This window comes from Lactuca sativa, chromosome 6 (genome assembly GCF_002870075.4).
Source record: "Lactuca sativa cultivar Salinas chromosome 6, Lsat_Salinas_v11, whole genome shotgun sequence".
Lineage (NCBI taxonomy): Eukaryota > Viridiplantae > Streptophyta > Magnoliopsida > Asterales > Asteraceae > Lactuca > Lactuca sativa.
The window spans coordinates 118834034-118858674 of record NC_056628.2 but is presented as its reverse complement, the minus strand read 5'-3'; the positions used below and the strand labels follow the sequence as shown (position 1 = coordinate 118858674).

The following is a 24641-nucleotide window of genomic DNA, read 5'->3' as shown; positions in this document are numbered from 1 at the left end:
CCGCTACTTTCGGGCTAAAGGGTCATATTCTTGCTCAACTCAAGGAGATTCCTTTTTATGGGAAAGACCACAAAGACGCCTACAAGCACTCGGACGAAGTGAATGATGTGGCTGACTACTTCAATGTAGCAAATGTTCCACGCGAGACCCAGCTTCTTCGCATGCTTCCAGTCACGTTCAAGGGTGTTGCAAAGGATTGGCTAAAGTCACTTCCTCCCGGATCGTCAACACATGGGCCAAGATGAAAGAAGAGTTCATAGAGCACTTTTGCCCGCCCTCCAAAATAGCCAAGCTAAAGAAAGCCATTGCCAACTTCGAGCAACAACTCGGAGAATCTATTTAGGAAGCTTGGGAGAGGTACAAAGGTCTTCTTAGAAATTTCCCACACCATGACCTCAATAGCCAACAAGAGGTATCCATCTTCTATGATGGAGTCAATGTCACTACAAGGCAATTGCTCGATTCACAAGGCCCGCTCATGAAGAAGCCTCCCCCAGTAATCAAGGAGCTAATTAAAGAATTATCTAAGCATTCTAGAGAATACCACAATCCAAGAAATGAAGTAAGTCAGGGGGTAGTGAGCTCGGCAAATGATAGCATGGTGGCGGTGATAGCTAAGCTCGATAGTCTATATAGAAGGATGACAAAACTGGATCAAACAATCCATGCTATTCGAGTTGGATGTGAGAATTGTAGAGGGCCCCATCTCACAAAAGATTGTGACTTGGATGAAAATGGAAACGAGAAAGCTCAAGTGTTATACTCAAGCGGCGATCGATACGACGAGAATTGGTGAAAACCGAGGAAGGAATGGCTCCCATACGAAGAATACAAGAAGGCTAAGGAGGAGAAATACATGCAGAAGGAGAGGGAATTTTGTCAAAAGGAAGAACCTGTAATGGAAAAGAAAGCCGATTTAGAAGAATTGTTCACTAGATTCATAGCCGTGTCCGAAAAGAGACACAATGATCACGATGTTGCAATACACGAGACTGGAAATATGCTAAGGAATCAGCAGGCATCCATTCTAAACATTGAGAAATAGATGGGACAACTTGCACATCAAGTGAACAAAAGAATACCGGGTCAACTTCCAAGTAACACCGAAAATAATCCAAGAATGGAGAATGTGAGTATTGTGACTTCCAGCTATGAAGAAATTTTCACACACGCAAAGAGGATCTCCAATAGGAAGACAAAAAAGGCAGAAGAGTCGGCTCCATCTAAGCCCGACCAGACTCGTCGAGTCCCTCTAATGGACTCGACGATTCCATGCGTTAATGAAAAAACGGTCATTCCCTTAAAGCCATATAATCCCCCTTTGCCATTCCCAATCAGAGCCATGCCTGGTGAAAAGGTTGAAGCTTATAGAGCTTTTATGGAGCATGTTAGAGCCCTACAAGTCAATGTGTCATTTGTAGAAATGATGCTTCAAACGCCCAAGTATTTTAACTTACTAAAGGGTCTCTTTGCTGCTAGGAAAGATTTAGCTGAAGTCGCGGAAATAATATTCAGCGAGTTACCCGAAAAGAAGGGCGATCCGGGGAGTATCATAATTCCGTGCCAATTTGGAAATGCACTTGTCACTTAAGCGTTGACCGACTCGGGTGCAAGCATCAACCTGATGCCTTTCTCTTTCTTCAAGAAGCTGAATTTACCGGAGCCAAGGCCGATAAACATGAAGATCCATTTGGCTGACAAGACAACAATTCATCCAAGAGGCATTTGTGAGGATCTTCTCATTAAAGTCGACAAGTTCATATTTCCAGTAGACTTTGTGGTGCTTGATATGGAAGAAGACCCCGAAATTCCGATTATTTTGGGGAGGTCATTTTTAAACACCGCATGTGCATTAATTGATGTATGTGACTCTACACTAACGTTGAGGGTAGGAGATGAGTAAGCAATATTTAGAGCTTTACTGGAGATCAAACAAGAAGAGGAAGGAAAAGAAGAGATCTCATTTATCGATTTGGATGATGAGATACTACAAAAAGAACTTGCACTTTTGCAAGAAGAAGATCCAAGCAAGTTTTTGCTACCTTCTGGAGGTAATGGAGATTTTGACAAAGACTTGGAGGAGATAGAAAAGTTGCTGAAAGGATCCAACTCGGAAAACACAGTGGAAATGGTGAAATGCGATCCGACTCGCCGAGTCACTTTCCTAGACTCGACGAGTCCAGTCGAAATTACCAACAACTTGGATGACTTAGATCTGCTTGTTGCTAGTTCTCTGCATGTGCTGGACATGGATGTTTTTCCTCATTCTTTAGAAGAACAAACAACAGAAGGAGAAATGGATACTGAAGTTCAACACGTTCATATAGCATGTTTTGATGCAATTCCGCTTGAAGATGAGGTAAGCACTGAAAAAGAGGAGAAGGCAAGGGATAGGAGAGTTGATACTGATCACCCATTCATTACCAAACCTAGAGCACGAGCTTTCACAAAATATGAAGTAATTAAGTTTGAGGAAAAGAAGGCGTAAGAGAAGGTGCAAAAGAATGGGGTGAAGAAGAAAAAGAGGAGAAGGGAATTTCAAGCAGCTGAGGATGATGCTGTAAGAAAGAAGAGAGAGGAATTAAAAAGGGCTTACAAAAAGAAGATTCACACTTACAAAACGAAGTACAAACCACAAAAGATTAGGCGTGCGTTCCCGATGCTAGAAGATGATGAGACGTAGATGGGAAGGAGTCCAGCTAACGACTCCTTAAAAAGAAGCGCTTGGCGGGAGGCAACCCGTTATTTAGAGTTTGCTTTCTTTTATCTTTTTAGTTTTGTTTGATTTTCGTTTTTAGGATTTTAATTTTCCAAATCGTCGGACATGTCTGCTTGAGTGCGTATGGCCTAAGTGTGGGGGTGGAATAAAATTTTCTTTTCTAAATAAATGGCAAAATTATATAATTTTTGAATTGTTTGCAAGTGACTCGCCGAGTCTGACCATGACTCGCCGAGTCCATTCAGATTTCAGATGAGGATAGAATCGCGACCAGACTCGCCGAGTCTGTCTCTGACTCGACGAGTCTGTTTTATTTACAAAAAAAAATTATTTTACAACCGGTAACTAGGGTTTTTAACCCTAATGAAATCAGTTTTTCCCCCTTCACTCGTCGTGCGCCTCCACTTTTGTTCTCTCTCAAGCATTCATCACCTTCTTCATCTTTTCTTCAAAATTTTCAATTTCCATCACAAAAGGTACTTAATTTCTTCCTAAATTCTGTTAAAGGCATGATTTTTATATGATCTAGGGTAGCAATTTCATAGAATACCCGATTTTGAGGTATAGTAAATTTTTAGGGTTTTGCTTTTACATCAATTATGTTGTTTTGGATGATTATTCTTTCCCTAATACATTTTAGACATGTCCCTGGACAAAACCCTTGAAGAAATTTTGAGATTTCGTGGTTGAATTTTGACAGACTCGTCGACTGACTCGCATAGTTCATGCGACTCGACGAGTCCATTCGGGGACCCAGGCGTGATCTATTTTGATGATTTTCTGTGTTTTCTGGGTTTTGTGTTTTTTGTTTTGCAGGGACAATGTTCAACAAAGGTTAAAGTTCCAGTGGACGCCAAGGAGATTTTCCTTGGTTGAATTTTCCTCAAATTGAATCAGCTTCAACCATGACAGGATGGAAGAAGAGGTTAGCTGAAGTCAGAAAGAAAGAGATTTACGTACCCAACAGGATTGATTGGGATTGGTTGCGAAGTGTGCGGTATGAAGAGGAGTTGGCTCCTTATCTTTTAAAGGAGTTTACTTATGAGGGGGAGACGATGGTTTGCGATGGGTGGAGCCGGGTCTTTAGAATTCAAGAACCGGTGTACCGGGAACTTTGCTGGGAATTCTTCTCTACAGTATCTTTCCGTGGAGATGACGATTGCTATCACCCAGCGAGTTTCAGTTTTTGCCTTGGGGGCAAGTTTCATCAGTGCTCCGTTGTTGATCTTGCTTTTCGGTTGGGAATCTATGACCGGCCATTGGTCTCGACTGCTATTTTTTGCGCCTTTATGGAACGCTCTCACAAGGTGTTCCCCGATGGTGTTACGAGTACGAGTTGGTGGAACATGATCGCCAACAAGTTGTACATTCCGAAGTCGGCCCAAGAAGGAAGTATTCGGTCTCCCACGCACCGTCTCATTCATCGCCTTATCTCCACCACCATCAACCAACGGAAGGACGGCGACAAGGTTTCTAACCTTGATGTCTTTTATCTATGGAGTATTATCACACCAGACACTTTTGGCAACATTCCGTGGTGGTTGGCTTCCTATTTGGCGGAGGGTGCGGTCAAGGATCGCAAGACCTCAAAAATTAATGGTGGCATGTTCGTCACCCGGCTAGCCAACTTGTTTGGGTTGATGACCCGTGGTGCGTGGAATTTGATGACAGTGATTCCTACCCCTCCATTTAATTCCATTCTTTTTCGGAGGGCTAGGATTATTGAGGACTATGGTGGTGGTCATTATGCTATCCCGCATGATGATCCAGTGGTTGGTCCCGAGGCGCCGGGAAGGAGGGTTCGGTCGAGGAGAGATCGAGACGTGGAGGAGGAACCGCCGTTGATTCCGGTAGACAATGATGAAGTACCAATGGATTGGTACAATGTTGAGATGAGGCGGTTACAAGATCAAATGGCGCGGGGTATCAACTTTAGCAATGAATCACATATCCGACTTTTTGACCACTTCCATATTCCGTATATCGATGGTGGTAACTTTCCATACATTCCATATTAGGATGAGGTGATTAATGCAAGGAGGAGTGGCGCTAGTGGAAGTGGAGCTGCGCATGATCATGATGACGAGGAGGAGGATTAGTTTATTTATCCTTTGTTGAACAATTTTTATTTTGTTTTTGTTTTTTTATTTTATTTGGTGTGTTTTGGGATTTGTTAAGACTTTTCTTTTATGCTTGATGTTTGATTGCCCTGATGATTTTCAGATTTTGGGATTTGGGAATGCTTGCACAAAAGGGTCTAGATTTTGAAAAAGAGAGAAAAATAAAGAGTGGAAAAGAGTCAAGAAAGGGCGGAGTTTAGAGTTAAGGTGTCAAGTCCGGTCCTTAGGGACATGAGCGAATGAGTCTAGAATTTGTGAGAAGTTTTGAAGATTTATCAGAAGCTGGAACAAATGCAGAATGCGATTTTTTTCACCCAGCGGTCTACTCGCTGAGTGCACTTAACTAACTCGACGAGTCGCCTTGTATTTTCACACTTTCGAAGATTTCCGCGACTATACTCGACGAGTCGTGTATATGACTCGACGAGTCACTCATTTTTATACCAAGAGGACTGTTGATTTGATGCTACTGAGTATACTACTTGACCATATATTCTTTTCTATCGATTCTTGAAGAGTTTACACTATTTTTCCTTCTTATTCAGAGCTGCCCAAACGAGATTTGATGCCCAAGACATGGATGAGCTGTTCCCATGTCTAAAGTCAAATGAAGATGGAGCTGAAAAGAAGAGTTATCAACCTATCGACTGCTACCCCAGGGGAGTTTGTTCCAATTCTCTCTATAGTCTGCATTTTTATGATATGCAATGAGGGCATTGCATAAAATAAGTGTGGGGTAGGGGGTTGGTCACATATTAGTAAATTTAGAATCTTAATTTAGGACTAATTTGAAAAAATTTTGCATATCAAAATTTTACTTAGGAATTAATTTAGGAAATTTTGGTAAAAGCAAATTAGGATTCCATGTTAGAATTGTATTGATAATTGCATGAAAACCCAAATGTTTAGTTGAGCCTATATACGTTTTAGTGCATTTGTGGCTTTCTTATTCTAGTGAAATCATGGGACAAAAACACGAACTTGCTCAGCCCGAGGGATGCAATATGTTTAGCATCGTGTACCAGAAATGTATCCAGGAAAATTATTATCGTTAGCTAAGAAAGGTTGAAGTTGAGCGCCCCTGCTTAAGCATGTAGGGTTTTGAGTGAAACACGTGGGGTACATGTTACAAAAAAAAAAGAGAAAATTACAAGAAAAGTTTGAAGAATTTTTGGAGCATCAAAGTCAAATATGAAATTAGAAGATCAAAAATTCCAAAGAAGTGCAAAAAGGTGAAGATACCAAAAATGAAACAACAAAGTGGTGAATTCAAAGAGATCAAAGATCAAATGCCAAAGAAATGAAGAATTCCAAAGAGCTCCAAATATGGTATCATAAATTGTAATTATCTAGATTATCTAAGCTTGGTTGCTCAACAAAAAATACCTTGAGGTTAAGAGGTTTTCTGAGGATAGATTCGGAGGGATGCATAAAATGAGCATAGTTCGGGGTGAGTGGGCGAATGTTTATGAGGATTGTAAGTATTTAGAGTATGGGGGTATTTAGTAAAATTTTAGACACAAATGCATGCGTTGCGGTCTTGGCATAATGGCTAGGTTAGATTGGAGTTGTCATATATGGTTCTAATGTGTTAAAATTCAGTTTTGCTTGGGGGCAAGCAAAAGTCAAGAGTGGGGTATTTTGATATTTTCATATTTAGCCTCATAATAAGTATAGACTTTTATCATTTATTAGCTAGTTTATTGCATTTCATGGACAAAAGGTACGTAAAAGTGTTTGAATTATATTTTCAGTCCAAAAGTGAAGCTCGGAAGCAAAAGGAAGCGGGAGAAGCGGTTGAGAGCTAGGGAATTGAACAAAGAAGAAAAACACTAAAAACAACACCTACTCGGCGAGTAGCGTCGACTACTCGGCGAGTCCGAGCGAATATTCGAGAAGATAAAGACTCGGAGACCCAGAGACTTATCGCATATGGGGATTGAGAGATGGACTCGGCGAGTCGGCACCTGACTTGACGAGTCGTTTCGCATATATAAAGATAACTTCTCAGAACGATGAGGGGGAATTCTGGAACCATTATGGAGAGGTTAGTTGCGATTGAAGAGCCAGAAAAACCCTAGAGAACGAAGATCCAACCTAGAATTCAATTACGAAGGAGATTTAAGGAAATTTTCATCATTCTACTTAATCTTTTGTTTTCCATTATGGCTAAACACTTAGAATTTGTTTGTTTGTTGTTATTTACCTTAATTATGAGCTAAAACTCTTAAACTTCTGTTTGGGGATACAAAATTGATACTATGGTTTGATTATTGGTAGGATTAATTTAATGTTGGTGATTTTTGTTATTTTAGCTTGCTAAAGAACCTTGTGTGTGAATGATAATTAACTTTCTGTTAATAGGAAGGTAATTAAATAGTATGAACATCTTTTGATTATCAACCTCATATGTTTACGTGACCACTTCATCATATGTCTAGGATTAATGAACATGAAACTAGAATTAATAAGAAAGTTAAGTAAATTCATGTGTGAGCTTGTTTGATGACCATCAACAAGAAATTAACTAAAGGACCAAATTATTTAATTATTGCAAGTCTAAATTAACCCGAATAATTAATCTAGTGAATTTAATTAAGTTAGACAACTAATCACTGTTTGAGTTAGTTATTTCACTAAGGGTTAATGTAGTGAACGCGAAGCTAATCATTGGAGTCGGTAGCCAATAAAAGAATTAATCCATTGCACTATTACCATGAAATCAACCATAAGATCGATTGAGTTGAACTAAACAGAAGTTCCTTCCCATTATTGAATCTAGATAGTTCTTTGCTTTCCTAGTTTTTAGATTAAGTGATAGTTAGTAAGTTTCTAGTCTTGTAAAACTAGAGAAAACCCCTACTTATTAATTAATTTAGATAAATTAGTTTTTAGTTTTAATTTACCGTTCCCTGTGTTCGATATCCTACTTATTTAGCTTTACCACAATTGATAGGTCCACTGCCTTTGTGTGTTTATTTTTATTAAAAAAAAGTAGGTTTAAAACTAGTTGAGTTTTACACACATAAGTCGTCTCGGACATGTCAACAAGAAGCGCATAGCCCAACTCCAAAAGGATGGAGTGTTGGAGTCATTCGATCTTAGGGAAGATGACACGTGCGAATCTTGTTTACTTAGAAAGATGACCAAAACACCCTTCACTGGCACTTATGAGAGGGGTGAGGGTTTATTGGATCTCATACATACCGATGTATGTGGGCCCTTTAGGTCCACCACAAAGGATGGAAACCGCTTCTACGTGACTTTCACCGATGATTATAGTAGATATGGGTATATCTACTTAATCAAGCACAAGTCTGAAACGTTTGAAAAAGTTCAAAGAGTTCAAGAATGAAGTAGAGAATCAATTGGGCAGGAAAATCAAGATGCTTCGATCCGATCGAGGAGGAGAGTACCTAAGTCTTGAATTCTACGACTATCTCAAGGAATGTGGAATAGTTTCGCAATTGACGCCACCTAGGACACCGCAGTTGAATGGTGTGGCAGAAAGGCATAATCGAACCTTTGATTTGAGCATGATCAATAGATATCAAGGGAATCCTGGTAGAGCGCATTGGATTGCGGTCAAGAACATTCTTAAGTACCTTCGGAGGACCAAGGAATGGTTTCTAGTCCTCGGGGGGAGTGATGACTTGAAGGTGCGAGGGTATAGTGACGCCAGTTTCCAGACCGACAGGGACAACTACCGTTCGCGGTCGGGATGGGTCTTTACCCTTAATGGAGGAGCAGTAACTTGGAAAAGTTCCAAACAGGAAACTGTAGCTGATTCAACGTGCGAATCAGAGTATATTGCAGCAAGCGAAGCATAAAAGGAGGCGATGTGGTTGAAGAACTTCATTGGTGATCTTGGAGTTGTGCCTGCGATAAAGGAGCCTATGGAAATTTTCTGTGATAATGAGGGAGCGGTTTCCTTGACCAAGGAACCCAGGGATCATGGTAGATCTCGGCATATCGACAGAAAATATCACTTTATTAGACATCGAGTAGAAGAAGGACACCTCTTAGTGAACAGGGTATCGTCATAGGATAATCCAGCAGATCCGCTTACGAAGGGACTGAGTAGGGTTAAGCATTTGCAGCATGCTAGGAGCATTGGGCTGAAAGACGATATTAGTTTAGATTAGATAGTTTTGAAACGTGTAATAGATAAATGTAATTGACATTTGATGATTAAATAAAAGAGTATTATTTATAAGTAAAGCTACTGTCTTATGTTGATTGTTTAAACTATTGTTTCACTTTGCATGTTTTGACTTCCTGAATAATTAAGTTATTAAAAATAATCGAATTATTCGAATGGTCCACAATCGTTCATATGTTGGAAGTAGGTATGAATGAAGATTGTTGTGAATTGGTGTCTAGATCGTCTAAATGGTATTAGACATAGCAAAGGTTTGCTGCAACGTTCATGAGTGCTTATGAACAAGTTTTGAGCATTGGAATAAACCCGCGCTTGCTGGAATCACTTTTGGAATGTGACACGAGTGATCGCAAGACGATAATAGCATATGGTCTTAAAACCTAGATATATGGTTTATTATTTACTAATTGGTTGTACATTGATGATGTGAAACTGCATCAGTAAATTGATGTCATAAAACGCATTGTTGTGTATAGTTGGTTAGTCGATAAGTAAATGCATATAAGTCGAAGTTTATCTGTTACTTTTATTCTGAGAGGGTAAAAGCGATATCACGGCCGCTCGATGATTTGATTTGACTTATGTGTCTGGCCCGGTCAGGACTGAATTGATGTGTTCAATTAAGTTCTATGTAGAATGAATCTGAGATCGAGAAACCAAAATGCTGGACAATAAGTTCCATAAGATTGTCAGCATAATATCTAAACAGAGGACTGTACAATCCCTTATCTAAAGGACAAGAGATTGATAAGATCAGATTTGACAGCGTCTTTGAGAGCTATGATTGCTAAATCGGTTTGTGTTTGCATATATAGTTACTAGACTTATCCAAGTGGGAGACTGTTGGATTAGTGTCTAAGGCTGTAACTATATTTGGTAAGTACTTGACCCGGTTATGCATGGTCCTTTTGGGTTGCCTTCACCATAGCAACTTGACAGGATGATTTGTTAAGAGAGAAGATATATTATTGTTAATATATTATGAGAATAATATATTAAAGGAATAATATTGTTATTTAATTAATATAAGTCATATATTAATTAAGAATTAATTTGGTAACTTAAAGAGGTTAATTGAATAAAAGGGCATAAACTGTCAAATGTGTGATAGTTGTGTTTTGGGCTATGTATCCTTATAGGTAGTGGGGTGGACGAAATTTAGGGTTAGGGAACCTTAAATTCGTCCAAGCCTAGAATCTAGAAGGATCTTGGATTGCTTAGGGTCTAAGTTATTCAATTAGGGTTAAAGGTGAAACCCTAGTATCCCATAGTATAAATAGATCCCTAGGGTGAAGGAAATCGACACTCATGCAAGGCAAGAAACCCTAGGGCCGATTTCTCACCCTCTCCCCTCTCTCTCAAGATCATCTTCTTGCTAGTTGGTGTTTGTAAGCCGTTAGAGGAGTGACAATTGTGACTCTAAGCTCCAAGAAGAAGAAGTATCAAGCAAGGAATCCAAGGTATTGTTCTAGATCCAATTTCATATGATTTGATTCAATTGTTTACATTAGATCTAGTATTGTAAGTCTTGGATTTAATGCATGTTCAATTAGAGAAACCTAGATCCAAGCATTAGGGTTTGCATGTGCCCTTAAGAAAGTTCTTATGGCTCAAACCCATCACATGAAACACATTTTTCAAAAGTTATGAAGTCTCTGACTGGAAGACCACATACCATTTTGTTTTTCGTAAGACGATTCAGGTTCTTTGCATTGGCATGCCCGAGTCTTCGATGCCACAGCATAGCATTTTGTTCGGAGACCTTTGAAAAGAGGCAAGTGACTTGATCAGGGATGTTGCTATTCATTTCAATTATGTAGGCATTTCCACCCCGCTTTGATTTTACAAGAATCCATTCTTCCGGGATGACAATGCCAGGATTTAAGATCAGACATTCCTTATCAGTGAAGTGGGTTGAATAACGTTTGTCACAAATCTAGGATACACTTAATAAGTCATGCTTTAACTCGGGAGCATAGTTAACGTTCTCGAAACTTAGCACTCCATAAGACACGGTTCCTTTCTGAGTGATCTTACCACCTTCTTCACCCGCAAAAGAAACAAACCCTCCATTAAAATTTTGAATGTTGTTCAATTGGGAGATGTCTCCTGTCATATACCGGGAACAGCCGTTGTCGACATACCAAGGTCTGATGACATTCCTCCGCATCTGTCCCTGCAAAATGAACGGTATTATTGAGATTTAGGGACCTAGATCATTGCTATCCTAGGTTTATCCGTAACAATCATAGATTTATCCTTTGAGACTTTTGGTTTTGAATTTTCATTTAAAACATTTTTAGAGGTTGATGATGATTGGCTGGAAACAGATTTGGGCACCCATTGGAATTTAGGTTTTTGTAAAAGCACAAGTGATTTTGAAATATTTTTCTTTTCATTTTGTTCTAAGCATTTGTAGTTTTGACCATTACTAGTTGATCATCCAGATTCTTCTTTTGTCGAAACCGATCTCGGCTTAGCTTTGTTCGACTTCGGCAAAATATTTGTGATTTTATATTTAAAAACCTGTATGTATGGTTAAAAAACTACCCTTTTGTGTTATTATTTGTCTTCCATTCATCATCTCGGGGACGAAATCTCGTGGACTTTCTAGTTCAAGACCTTCCACGAGATTCGTTCTCTCCTCTTGGGGACAATAAATGCACAAACGCTCGATTTAAACAATTTCGAGCAATATGTCCTGCAGTACCACAATTAAAGTAGATTTGCTTATTAGTACAAAACTTGATACCACTCTTATCAGATTTCAGGCTTTTATTATCTTTTCTAACATTTCCACCTTTGCAAGTGCAAGTACAAGATTGTGTGGAAAATGTAGAAGATGTAGATGCACTCGAATCAGATTTTGCAAATTTTCCAAGAACAACATCACAATTTTCAAAAACATTAGTCTGAGACAACACAACATCACACACAAAATCATCAATTTTAGAATTTAACACAGACTCATCACACATTTGAACACTAAACTTAGACACCTAATTATTTGACTCAAACTTCTCAGCCTCTTGCTCCCCGTGGATTACTGACATATCTACACTTGAAGTAGAAATGTTAGTATCCAAAATTCTATCATTACGCCCTGTTGCTTGTTCAGTGGCTGACTTCCCATAGACCATATACGGTTCTCTGTCAATCTCTTCTTGAGTCAGAGGAATAGCAGTGTGATTGTGATTAAATGGAGGGACACTCTCATATCCTATTCCTACTTGTTTTTGGTCCTTCCACTGCATTTGTTCCTCGATTATTTTTGCAACCCTTTCGCTTGACACATCAAATTTTTTAAAATTAAAATCAACATTTTCAAAACGAATTTTCAATGTGTCAAGTTCAGTGGTTATAGTAGCAAGTTTTCTTTTAATATGATCATAATTTCCACACTTATTGTAATCTTCTTGCAATTTCTTGAAGTCTTTTATTTTATTCTCTAATTGAGTTTTCAGAGGTTTCTGATTTTTACTAAGAGTATAGCCTTCATACTTAAGGTCCTCATTCTCTCTCTTAATTATCTCAATTTGGTCACGTAAAAATTGAACATTTTTAATACAAGATTGAGAGCAACCTATTTCACTGACCCCTGGTTTAGCAGACTCGGGTGTGGACTGAACCATAAATGCGAATTGAAGATTCATCATTTCCGCCTCAGGATTCGTTTCAGCTTCCTTTTCTGCACCATCATTGATCTGGGCAGAATGAGCATTTTCAGATCCTAAAATGTTCAGGGCTTGAATTTGTAACAACCCAAAGTTGTTCATTTCCGAAAACCCCGTTCTACCCGTAAAACTCGCCGAATACCAATTTGTTCCAATTTTGTTTTTGGGTTAAATTAATTAAACTTATATGTTTATTTGATGCTAATGAGTGTCCAAACCCCTTATGAACTTATGAAATTAGCCCAAAATAGTTATTTCAAAAATTTTAGAAACGTTCCCGCCGAGTTACGGAAACTTAATCGGGTGCGACCAAAAGCCTCGTTTAGTACCGGTATCGGGTAGAATTCCTCAGTGTCCAAGTTTTAGGACCTATTTAAACATGTTCAAGCTATCATTTGAAGCTTTTTCTCTCTCTCTCACTACTCTCCCTCTAACCTCTCTCCTAAATCCAAGTTTAAGGGTCCAAATCATCAATTTAAGGCTTCAAATCTTTTAGGTAACTTCCCTAACTTGCTATACAACCCCTCTAGCCTTCAAATTCGAGTTTAAACCATGGATTAGGACCATTATCATGGGTTTACGGCCCTAGAACTATCCTAGGCCGTAAACTCGTTTAAAGGGGGTTTTTGAGCAACAAAACCCTTCCAAACCACAACTAGACTTTAGATATGGCTAAATGACTTCATGGAATGGACTTAGAACACTTTAGACATGGATTTTGAGGGATTTGAATGAGTTTGCGGCCAAGGCACATGCTTGGGCCATAAACCCCTCAAACATGAGTGTAAACTCATTTCCAACATGTTAGAAAGTCATATACCTTCACCAAAAGCCTTGGAATAAATCATAGAACCAACTAAAAATAGTTTAGGGGCCTTAAACATATATTTTGAGGGACAAATGAGAGTTTACGGCCAAGTCTTATGCTTGGGCCGTAAACTCCATAACATGGGGAGTAAACTCAATGTAAAGTGTTAATATGCCACTTTAACACACCTAAAGCCTTGGGATAAATTCTAGAAGTGTTTACAAACAAGTATTGGACCTTAAAACATATTATTTTCCCCATCTAAGGAGTTCACGGCCATGAGGGTGTTCATGGGCCGTAAACTCCAAAATCTAGGCCAAAAGTCCCTTAAAAATCTATACAAGGCTAGGAAAAATTATTGGAATCACATGTGATTAGTTTTGGGAAATTAAATCACTCATTCAAGGGGGGTATAGGAGTTTATGGCCGTAAGCTCCATGCTAGGGCCATAAACTCCCTTAAGTGGTGTTATTTGATGAATTTAATTAATTCCAAGCCTTAAATCAAACCCTAGAAATTCCCTCTTATTTGTTTCAAGCCATTTTGCACCATAAACCACCCCACCATGAGTTTACGGCCGTAAACTCATGGGGAATGGGTGTTATAGGCCGAAAACTCTTGTATGAGTTTACTCTTGAAGAGCAAACTCCATTTCCCGGTCATTCAAGTCCTTAAACGCCACCCGGGTCCCTCCAAACACTTGCAATGGGGTGTTTTCGCGACTAAAAGTGTTTGTCCCTAACAAATAAATAACCTAAGTCCTAATTAGATACAAATGTGTATCTTTTCATTATACATAAGAACCTCGTGCGTTTGCAAGCCCCGAACCCACGTTTAGCATCCGAAATCGTCACGTTTCTCGTTCGGTGAGTTCATACCCCTACGCTTTTTCCGTGTTTTTCAATGTTTTCAGGGGGGGATACAAGCAACCTATAATTGTTTTCAAAACATAACATTGATATGTTTCAAATAATATCTGGAAATTTATAAATACCTTTACCCCTTATGTATTATGTTGAGCATAAGGGATGATTTATCAACCACAACTAAATGAATTTTAGTTAAGGAATAACCAAACTAATCAAATTATTATGGGAATAATTTGGGGTTCTTTAGTTCTCGTTTTATCATGTACTGATATGTATATAAAGTTATTAGATAAACTATGTCTGATTCAGTTTATCTCCGTATCATTTGAATGTATTGCCAGATAGTTTCATTGTATGTATTTGTATTCACTGTATTATGCTTCAAAATCTTTTGTATGTTTGATATCGTATGAGAACCCTGTGAATAGTTTAGTACTAGCTTGTGAGTTCATCACTACCCTTTTTGGATGATCAGTAAATCCTCCCCGGAAGTGTAACCAGAGTCTCCTGGAGGGAGAGCGAGGAATTTGTGAATAGATCTATTCGGGACTGACAATCTCACACCTTAACTGCTAGCTACAGTTAGGCGGGAACGCCTGGGGTGACAAATTATGGATATCGTCCGATGTCTGACAAGCGTCAAGGAGGTCTCGTTGTCGTATCAGCATGGTTACCTGACTCACAATACGTATTAATATAAGTTTATTCACGACTTTGGTTTTGGATTTGATTTTATATCAATCTTCTATCTTTAGATCTTATATCTAGTGCGGGATGGTAATCCCATGGTTATTGGTCTATAGGGTTTATATCTATTGCAGGATGTTATTCCTATGGTTAGAATCTATATCTATTTCGGGATAGTGATCCCATGGTTTTATCAAACTATCTTATATCTAGTTTGGGATAGTAATCCCATGATTTTATCAAACTATCTTATATCTATTTCGGGATAGTAATCCCATGGTTGTGAAACTATATCTTGTACGGGATAATAATCCCATGGTTTTGAATCTATGTCTAGTCCGGGATGGTAGTCCCATGGTTTTCAGTCTATATTTTCATGTACATCAAACTATCTTGTATCTAGTCCGGGATGATAGTCCCATGGTATTAAATCTATATGTAGTACGGGATGTTAGTCCAAGGTTTTCAAACTACTTTTCATTTACAGTTCACATATATTAAAGTATTTTATATCTAATTCGGGATAGTAATCCCATGATTCTCAATATATAGTTTTGTGTATTAAACTATACTCTGTGATATTCAATTGGTCTTGCATTTAGGAAAATATGGGATTTTCCTGGGGTAACGTATAATGCGTAATTGAACTGTAATGAAGAATAACTAAACTGTTTTACATAAGAAAATATGGGATTTTCTTGGATAACAAACCTTTTCGAAAAAACTAAGGAAAACTGGTACATTTTCAGAAAAACAAACATCTTATGAACTCACCAGCTTTATGCTGATTTTCAAACCGCTTGTATTCTCAGGTCCGCATTAGACAGGTACTCGGTGACATCTTTTGGTGAAGACGGAGTGCGCAGAAGACTCGTCTCTACTTTTGTTCATATGATATATGTATAACACTCATACAATTTACTTTTGAAACAAATGTAAACTTTCAAATATATGTAATGTAATGGTTGTTTACTTTGATTACTATGTACATTGGATTTGATACTCAACGTGGAGTCAACCCCGGAAATGTTTCCGCCTTTGGTTTTCAGGGTGTGACAGAATTTGATATTCCCAATCAAATGATTGAGCCGCCATAGCAAGATTTGTTGTTTGATTGTTGACAATAGATCCCTTGTTGTTGTTTACCGGCACCAGAGTTCGTTCGGTATTTTCTCTTCTATTTGGTTTTGGACATTCTCTAGCAAAATGTCCAGGTTCATGACAATTATAGCACCGCAGCTTTCCCTTATTAAATCCCACATTCTTGTCAGAATTCATTCCCCAGTTGTTTTTTCCAGTTTTCATTGCAAACTATTTTTCTCTAAATACGGCCATTGCCATTTGCCACGTGATATCCATTTCTTCAACATCTTCTGGATGGATTAGATCCAGATCAGCAAACAACAATTGAGGGGAAAGTTCTCCAGCTACAAAAGCATTATAACAAATCACAAGTCTAGTAGCAAGGGCCAGATTTTCATCATTTTCTTTGGATGTCGGAGCTTGAGGAGTATTTCCCGGAGTCTGAACAGATGTATTTGAAGATGAACCAGCTTGTTGAAAAGAAGTTGGAGTTTGAGAAACTTGAACATTTTGCACAGATGGAACAACATATGATGTAGGCTAGTAAGCAAGGAAGGACTGAACTTGAGGAGTAGTGAAAGATGAAAAGGCATTGTTGGATTGAATTCCAAGATTAGCAGAAGAATATGAATTGACATGATTAATTTCTCTCTGCTTGGCATCCAAATCACAAGCTTTAATAATTGCCATTGTCTCAGCTAGGCTCAACCGATTCAGATATTTAGTCTTCTTTATTACAGATACATTCATATCCTATGATTTTGGCAACAAATTTAGCAATTTTTTGTTGATTTCGGATCTTGTAACCAGAATGCCAGCAGAATTCATCTCAGTGGAGAGAGTGATGAACCTTTGCAGTTGAGTTTCAAGAGATTCCCCCAAGACATAATTGAACATGTTGAACTTTTGTCTTAACATGTCTTGACGACTTTGCTTCATATCTTAATTTCCTTCATAAACTTCAATTAACGCTTCCCATAACGCTTTCGTAGAAGTGTACTCAAGAAAACCATGTGCAATTTATGGGGACAGAGCCATGGTAAGAATGGAAAGTGCCTTTTCTTGTTCTTCAACTCTTTCAAAATCATCATCAGTATAGTTTTCAACTTGCTTGTCAGTAACAGTTCCATCTTCAAGAGTTGTAGTGATGCGAATTGGTCCTCTCAAGATGCTTCTCCAAATTTTGAAATCTTTCATTTTAATATATTTTTCAATGCGATATATCCACTTAGGAAAACCTTCAGCGGATAACAATCTAGGAATGTGTGAGGTGGTACCCATGATGACATCCAATTCATGATGAGCAGACATGGTTTGAGATTCCATTTTTGGATTTTTCTAGAGGGAACAACTCAACAAGAAGATTAAAATTAAAAATTTGTCAACCAAGATAAGTGCAGCCACACATGCCAACCGCACACTCAACAGCACACCTTCAAGATCTTAACCGCACACCTTCAAAATCTAACCGCGCACCTTCAAAGTCCAACCACACACCTAAAACTTCGATATTTTTGAGCGAATGTTGATTTCAAATTAGTGAAAACGATGATCAGTAGCGATTCCTCAACCAATGAAATGTGAATGAACCTTAAAAAGGAAGACTATCTTCAACCGCACACTCTATGAACCTTCGAATTGACACTGAATATCGATCTGATACCAATTGTAAGTCCCAATCTATTAGATCCAAATCAGTGATCAATTGAAATTCAAGTTCAAACAAAGTATAGGAGTAGAAGAAGAATTAAGCCAAGCATGCACACATCTATAACACATAAATGTCAGGTACACCTTGGGAAATACATAGTTACGTCACTGTTTAACTGACACAGACACAAGCTATTTATACCACACATAGCAACACACAAGTGTACAGCCGCACACACGTGTACGGCCGTACACGCGGTGTACGGCCGTACACACGTGTGCGGACGCACACACCCAAAAACATACTACAACCACCAAAATACACTCTAACACCCTACCAAGACCTATACATGAGAATGCCTAGCCCGAACCACTAAATTATAGCCTATCAGTAAGTTGGGACCAGGGACGTTTTGGCTGTTTTAGGAAGGCATGTGACATCTATTGGAACCTGAAAGTGAACCTCTAGCAATCTGAAACCCATTTGTCATTTTACGAAGTCAAGATAGTTCCGAAGTGAAGAGTGTTTCGAAATTCCTTTATGTCTGGACCAGAAGTCTAATTGGTGAAGTGAAGATAGAGTGAAGGCATTCCGTAATGGATTTTTATGTCCGGAATGTTTGTTATTCTGAAATCGTTGTTTTGTCTCTTTGCATTTATTGTAATTGTCTTTTACTTGATTTGACTAGACATAGGACTTTATCTTTAGTCAAATTGGATATTCAGAGTGTCAGATGTAACTCTTTTATCCAGTCCTTTGATTGTATTTGGTTAGTACAATGTTTCATGCACTCCTATTTAAAGGAGCATTCAATGTTAAATCAAGAACGGATCACTTCACTCACTTTTAGTTATATTCAAATTACTTCATCCTTCTGAATATTCTGTCAAACATTCTTCTTGTTCTTCATTTATTAACTTTACCTTGATCTTTATTCTCACTCTTCATTTATGGCTTGAATATTTGTTGAATACTCTAACTCAGGCTTGACTAGTCTATCCAGGCTTGACTAAATCATTTATTAGCAAGCAGACATTGATCTTAAGCATTCACTCAAGGTTTGATTTTTCAAACCTTGTCCCTGCGCATCAGATCGTTCTTGTTCTCACAATTGGTATTAGAGCTTGAGTGGTTGTCCTTTGAATCCATAAAATCATATTATAATTGGTTTGAAATTACCTTGGTGTTTCGACCATTTTTGTGTTAAGGATAAAAGTTCTTCTATATACCACTTTTGCTTAAAGATATTTTAACTTCAATGGCTGCTTCTAATCCTCAACAAATGATTTCAATGAAAATCGCAAATAGCATAGGTGGCCCTACTCGTGCCCCCATTGCTAGTTGTGGAAGAATATGATCACCGAAAAGTTAGAATGGAAAGATTTGTATTAGCCAAAGAGAAAGGTGAAGCTATTTGGAGATCCGTCAAATAAGGCCCACATGTTCCTGTAAGAACAGTTGTGAGAGATGAAGCTGTTCGGCTTATGGGTCAAGATGAGACTCTTCCAACTCCTCTGACAGCTGATGATATTGAGAAGTTGCATGCTGATAAAGTTGCATTCTCGAAAATGGTGTTTGGTGTTCCTCCTTCGCTCTTAAAACAAATTAAGTTGTATAAATCAGAAAAAGAGATTTGGGATACTCTCCAAGATCTGATTGAAGGCTTGGAAAATTTGAAAGACAAGCGCCTCACTTCGGTTTTCAAAGACTTTGACACCTTCACTACCACTCTTGATGAATCAGTGGCCTCACCATCTAATCAATATCGAATTTTTGTTAACAACATGACTGCACATGGGATTGTCCGATCTCCTTTGGAGTAATCTCAAGTTCATTAACAGCCTCGGTAAAGGATGGGGTAATGTGAAATCTTGTCTCCAAAGTAATGGATCCTTAAAAAAGTTGAAGCTTTATCAACTTTTTGATGAACTTCAAGGACATGAATCCAATGTTCCTCAGACCATAAGGGAACTCTCCGGAGGTCCTCTTGCTCTTGTCAGCTCTGATGAACCAACCATTCTAAATTCTTCCACCTCACATCCTATCAAACCCATTGTTCCATCAGTTCAATCTTCCTTACATGCCTTACCCACACAAAACTATCATGTGATGATTTTGAAGCTATAGATTCTGAACTCCGTTTCCAACAAGAATTTGCTTTCGTCTCTTTGAAATACAAACGTCCTTTCAATCCATCTTATAAACCCTACCAAAATCGATTCCATGCTCCTCACCAAATAATCCTCAACCTCACTTTCCTCCAGAATCTCAACCAACTTCGGAAAATCCTCCCCCATACAAACCGAACATCTCAAAACCAAACTTTACTTCGGAATCACCGCAGAATCCAAAATCAGACAAGCCAAAAATTGTGTGTCACAAATGTGGACATGCAAACCACTTTGCAAAAGATTGCGTGGCTGAAGCTCCGCAAAATCCAAAGATCAAGGACTCTTCATACTACTCCCGAAGAGCTGAAGAGATGGCAGAAAGTGAAAAAGCCTTTGTAACAACTATATCAAGAGATGTAGAAGGATATTGGTCATCAAGAGATGATGGTGACATGGTGACTGGAAGGAACATGTGCTTAATGGCAAGACAAACCGTTGAATGTGATGAAGGTTATTGGTCCTCTAGGTCTGACGATGAAGATGATGTTGTTGAACCACACTACTGCTACATGGAAACCAACGATCCACCTGGTCGAAGCATTGTTCAACAGGTAAAATATATGATTACTGATAATAACTTTGATTTGTCTCTTTGTGAACCCTACCTAACCCAGATCCAAACAGATATGAGCACCATCTATAAAGCCTATGAGTCATCCATAGAAGCCAGTGAGAAGAAGGATTGTGAACTAAATCGTCTTAGGTTACATTTTGAGGATAAAAAGTTGAAAATCGAGTCTTTAGAGCATGAGCTTGTAATGTCAAAAGATGAATGTATCATTTTAAAAGACAAATGTGAAATCACTTATTCCTAAAGAAATGTCTTGATTTCTGATAACAAACGTCTCAATGCTAAGATAGATGCTTTGCATAATTCTATTGACATACTTGAATCAAATCTACAAATGACTCATAACTTTCATCATCCGTGGTCAAAAGCTCCTGGTCTCGGAAGCGAGTTTCCAAAACCAATTGCTCATCCCTTGAAGGAATTCCAAAACCTGAAATTTATGGGAGAGGTTCCGAACATCAAACATTCGGACACCCATGTTTCTCCCTTATCACCCCTTCCTGAGACCATAGACCACTTTGCTTCCCTAATTCCTGAGTTTTAACCCATAATTGTTTAGAGTCCTGATTCCATGCAATTCTCACCTCTGATAAACCTGGACCTCAATCGGACCTCTAACACTCAAAAGACTGTTGTTCAAAATCCAAACCCAAGCCCTCCTAAAATCTGTGTTATAGAGGAAGTCTTTCCTGAATCAACTTCGTCTGAACCATTAGAGTGTGTTTGGGCATCCCTAGATAGTGAAGTCGATGAGACAATCTCATGCGATCCCGAACCACAAGCAATTTCAAAAACAAATCTGGTTCCTATTAAGCCTGTGTTCAACAATCCCTCAGTAAGTCAAAATTCGAAATCCTCGTCTCAATCTAAAAGAAATCCAATGTTGAATAGGAAGGATATAGTAGATCCTAAGATAGAAGCTCGAAATGCTCACAAAAAGGAAGTTCAGACTAGACAAAATTTAAGATTCCTTGAGAACTCCAAAAAGAGTGTACCTTGGAATTTTCATTCTTCAACGTATAGTTAAAGCTCCTTCACACCCACTAAGATCCTCAAGAGACCTTCTAACTCTCAGTTCGGTAGAACCAAATAAAATGATCAGTACCAATCAACCCAAATCTTGTGTGAATACCACATCTGTCCGAAACGTTTCTCCTCGGACTGTTTCTTCCACTTTCATTGCTAAATCTGATGGCACAATTTTCAAACCCACTTTTTCTAAAACAAAATTTGTCGTTAAGAAAATCAAAAATTGCTGAGAAAACAAACTTTTCAAAATCTTCAAAGCAACATCTTGTATGGAAAGTCAAATCACACATTGATACACCAACAGTTCAGAAGGTAATTATTGTTCCCACCACTTCTGAAAAATCAGAAGAAAGTCATTCCAAACCCTCAAGTCATTGAATATGACTATTGGTTAGATGAAAAGACATTAGCATTTTGTCTATTTCCTAAGAACTCAAAAGACATTTCCAAGAAACACAAAGTTGTTCCTAAGTCACAATCAAAGACCAAAGTCCGTGCCTATGTCCCTAAATCTAAATTGGAGCCTAAAAACTCCACCACTCACTAATTTTGCAGCCACTTTATGCTTCAGAGAAAGAAAAAAATATGGTATATTGATAGTGCTTGCTCCATGCACATGACGGGGTAGAAAGATTTTCTAAGCCTTCTCCTAATGTTGGTTACGTGACATATGGAAACAACTCCAATTCTCAAATTCGTGGTTATGGAATTCTCACAAATGGAAACTTCTCTATCTCAAATGTGGCTTATGTAGCTGATCTGAAACATAATTTGATAAGTGTTGCTCAGCTCACTGACTCAAACCGACATGTTGAATTTTGCAAGAAGCACAGCTATGTAATGACTGATGATTGAAAAGAGTGTTTAATCAAGTCAAATCGCAACAATAACATGTACTCTCTCGACATCAACATGATTATTGGCAAGCCGCAACTCTGCCTTCTCTCCAAAGCCGTTCCTGATGACATTTGGTTATGGCACCGAAGGCTTGCTCATCTCAACTTTCGTTACATGAATGATCTTGTATCTGGTGAAATGGTGAGAGGTTTACCTCTTCTCAAATTTGAAAATGATCATTTATGTGTTGCTTGTGAGTGTGGAAAGCAATCGAAAAAGGTTCATCCTGTTATCATCGAAAAATCAATCTCGGAACCATTAGAACTTCTGCATATTGATCTTTGTGGACCATCCCCTGTAGAAAGTCTTCACCATAAGAAATACATTCTTGTCATTGTTGATGACCTTACAAGGTTCACTTGGGTCTTCTTCCTAAGGCTGAAATCTAAAACAGCCTCTGAGCTCATCAATTTTATCAAAGGAATAGAATCTCTCATCAAACTCCCTATTAGGAGAATCCGAAGTGACAATGGCTCGGAATTCACTAACTCAACCATTGAGAAATTCCTCACTGAGAAAGGAATTGACCACAACTTCTCAACTCCTTACACTCCACAACAGAATGGTGTAATTGAAAGACGCAATAGAACTCTAGCTGAAGCTGCTCGATCAATGCTAAACTTCGCAAATCTACCACTCTATCTTTGGGCAGAAGCCGTTTCAACTACATGCTTCACTCAAAATAGGAGTATCATCAATCGACGCCTCAATATGACCCCATATGAAGAAATGAATGGTCGGAAGCCAAAAATCTCATTTCTCAATGTCTTTGGATGTCGTTGCTTCATCAAAAACAATCGTGATCAGCTTACAAAGCTCCAACCCAAAGCTGATGAAGCAATCTTTCTTGGGTACTCTTCAAAGTCAATGGCGTATCGAATTCTCAACCGTCGAACTCGAGTTATTGAAGAAAGTTTTGATGTCACCTTTGATGACAACATCGTTTGGAATTCTGCTCCCCTACATGTTACTACTCACATTATGGATTCCGATGCTCCAACCTCAGAATGTCCGAATGTTCAGATAATTCATGAAGCTGATTTTGAAACTTTGTTTAGACCTTACGAAATAGCACTTGATTCAGAATCAATTCAACCGTCCTCATCCATTCCTTCCTCGCAACCTCTTTCCGGTTCTGTACCCTCTCTTTCTCCATTTGATTCTGAACCATTTTAGCCTTCTCAAGTTGAGGGGGAGAATGGTAATCCCTCACTTGAATCAAATGTATATGGATTTCAAGATGCAACTGTTGATTTCGACGACTCCAATCCTATCAACAATGATGACAACGAACATTTCTTTGAGTTTCCATCTGATGATGATGTCAACCTCTCTGGTTCAGAAGTTCAGGGGGTGCATCACCCTCAAATTCAAACAATTCAGGGGGAGCAACTCAATCCTACTGTTGATATTGAATCATCTACTACTCAAGTACTTCCAAGGTTACATGTGTGGACCAAGGATCATCCTCCCAACCAAGTTATTGGAAACCCTAATGTTGGTGTACAAACTCGCTCTGCTGCAAGTGTTCAAAATGAATGTCATTTTTCGGCATTTATCTCCATGGTTGAACGCAAATCCATCAAGGAAGCTTTAGAGCATGCTGACTGGATTATAGCCATGCAAGAAGAATTGGCAGAATTTGATAGAAATGAAGTATGGTCTCTCGTGCCTCCTCCTCCGGATCACCCTATTGTTGGTACTAGATGGGTGTTTCACAACAAGTTAGATGATGTAGGAGTTATTATCCGAAATAAAACAAGATTTGTGGCTAAAGGATTTACTCAGATTGAAGGCCTCAACTACGATGAGACTTTTGCTCTTGTTGCACGTCTCGAAGCCATCAGAATCTTTCTCGCATATGTTGCTCACAAAGGCTTCAAGGTTTACCAAATAGATGTTAAGAGTGCTTTTCTCAATGGTGAACTTGACACTGAAGTATATCTTCAACATCTCCCCGGTTTTGTTAATCTCTGTAACAACCCGTTATCCCGGGCATTATAAACCGAGTCTTGTAACCCCTTTTGAATGTAATGGGAATATCATCGATAAATGAATTGTTCAAAAGCTCTGATTTGGAGCACGCTATGTAGTAGATATCGTCTTAAAGGTTCCAAATAAATAAAGAAACACTAAAATCTGAGTTATGGCGAAGAAGCTATGACCATTCTAAGATTTCTGTCAAAACCGACAACACCGA

At 38.6% G+C, this 24641-nt stretch overlaps 1 non-coding gene across 1 annotated transcript; it reads right to left on the bottom strand.

The window, feature by feature from the left end:
• Nucleotides 1-289: 289 nt before the first annotated feature.
• Nucleotides 290-396, bottom strand: LOC111897451 (small nucleolar RNA R71). The gene has a single exon (XR_002852259.1). It is a non-coding gene; the product is annotated as a small nucleolar RNA R71 (small nucleolar RNA).
• Between the last annotated feature and the right edge of the window lie 24245 nt (nucleotides 397-24641).